At 43.1% G+C, this 2,109-nt stretch overlaps 1 non-coding gene across 1 annotated transcript; it reads right to left on the bottom strand.

Annotated features, from left to right (window-relative positions):
* Window positions 1–1,596: 1,596 nt before the first annotated feature.
* On the bottom strand, window positions 1,597–1,760 carry LOC120366716 (U1 spliceosomal RNA). Its single transcript, XR_005581290.1, has one exon. It is a non-coding gene; the product is annotated as a U1 spliceosomal RNA (small nuclear RNA).
* Between the last annotated feature and the right edge of the window lie 349 nt (window positions 1,761–2,109).

The following is a 2,109-nucleotide window of genomic DNA, read 5'->3' as shown; positions in this document are numbered from 1 at the left end:
TGACTGCTGCTGGTTTTGCGATGGAATTTGCAGTTATTGGGCCTGTTACCAGGGACTCTAGTGAGTATGGATCCTGTATGTTTTTCAAGTTGACTGGACTGACTCCAGTTCTTTAGTCAGCATGTTTGACACTAGAAAAAGGATCTATTCAAAATCTGCAGATGGCTTTCTTGTTTTCAGGTGATGAATGGGTACTGTTTCTTCTAGGTCCCTAGGAAAGCTAAGTCTGGGGAATTATGAAGGTCCTCAGACAGGTGACACTGACCATTGACCATGGCTGGAAGAGCTTTGAACTTTGTTCAGGGCTGCTACAAGTCTGTAGCCATGATTGAGGCCTGTAAGCCTGCCATCGCTTTCACAGGTGGGTATGTCTTCTAGTGAGTCTCTTGGAAAGCAGGACTGTTAGACCATAGCTGACATGAGCTGGAGTCAATTTACACAGCTGTTTTAATACTCACAATACCAGTACGGCCATGGTTATTAGGCTTGCCTACAAAGGTAATGATGGGTGAATTTTTCTCTAGGTCCCACTGCAGTGTGGGAAGAACTCCTCTCAAACCACAGCTTTGCGGGGCTGGGTTGAGTTGCAGAGCTCTATTAGGATCTGCTGTTAGGCCAATGTCAGCTGGCCTAGGTATCCCTGCATAGACATGTGTATTCCTCTAGGCAGAGCTGCTCTCTAACTACAGTAAGAGAGACTGGTTCTAAGTTTGAAAACCACTTTAGTATCTACTGTGGGAATGAAGTCGTAAAGCTTTCCCCAGTGACACTAGTGTACATGACTCCTCCTGGGCCTTTGGCAGGGATTTTTTGTTACAGGAACAAGGTAACATACTGCTGTAGACAAGTCCACAGGGAAACAAGGCTGTTTCTAGGTTTGGCACCAGGAACACAGTTTTTGAGTCTAGCGCCAGGGTGTAGGTCTTGACTCTTTCTTTTTTTTTCTTTTTCTTTTCTTTTTTTTTTTTTTTTTTAAGATGGGCTTTCACTATGATGGCCAGGCTGGTCTTGAACTCCTGACCTCAGATGATCCAGCCACCTCAGCCTCCCAAAGTGCTAGGATTACAGGAGTGAGCCACCGCACCCGGTGGTCTTGACTCTTAAAAAGCATTATTAGGTCCTAGGTGCCACTACAGTTTCACAACCTCCTATCTTAAGGTTTCCACAAAAGCACTTTTGTGCGTGGATGCCAGCAAAGTTACTGCTGTGTGGCAATATGAGTGCAGTGGCTCCTAATTCTCCATTTTGCTGAATATCACTCTTCTCATTTTATGATTTGTATCCACTGGCTTTTGATTAGTATGATAAAGTATGTTAAATATTTACCTAAGACTAAACCTTTTCTAGCTGATATTTTATTTAAGGTTTACATCTGTTTGAAAGCATACTGCATTTTTCTTTTTTATCCATTTGCTGTATCAGTTTTGCTATCAGTATCATGTGAACTTTAAAATGATGTTTGCAATTTTTTTTTTTAACTTCTGTTCTGAAACAGTTTGCTACGGTTGTCATAATGTTATAGGAGTTATTAAATTAATTTAGGCAAATAGAAAAAGAGGTCCTTGGAAGTCTTTGTATTTTTTTTTTTTTTTATACCAGGGGAAAGCGCAAATGCAGTCTCCCGCTACTACAAATTACGCAGTCGAGTTTCCCACATTTGGGGAAATCGCAGGGGTCAGCACATCCGGAGTGCAATGGATAAGCCTCGCCCTGGGAAAACCACCTTCGTGATCATGGTATCTCCCCTGCCAGGTAAGTATAGTTTTTGTATTTTTTTAATTGCATTTTATGTTTTGGGGTACATGTGAAGAACATGCAAGATTGTTGCATAGGTACACACATGGCAGTGTGGTTTGCTGCCTTCCTTCCCCTCACCTGTATCTGTCATTTCTCCCCATGCTATCTCTTCCCACCTCCCCACCGCCCCCATCCCTCCCCCATTTCCCCCCAAGGGACCCCAGTGTGTAGTGCTCCCTTCCCTATGTCCACGTGTTCTCATTGTTCAACACCCGCCTGTGAGTGAGAACATGTGGTGTTTTTGTATTTTTTTAAAACAATTCCAGAAACATTTCTTGTCTAGAAGGAAAGCCCCTGCTCTTAGAGCCAGGC

Source organism: Saimiri boliviensis, chromosome X, assembly GCF_048565385.1.
Source record: "Saimiri boliviensis isolate mSaiBol1 chromosome X, mSaiBol1.pri, whole genome shotgun sequence".
In the NCBI taxonomy this organism is placed as follows: Eukaryota; Metazoa; Chordata; class Mammalia; order Primates; family Cebidae; genus Saimiri; species Saimiri boliviensis.
Note: the sequence above shows the minus strand (reverse complement) of the source record. Positions and strands in the feature narration are given on the sequence as shown.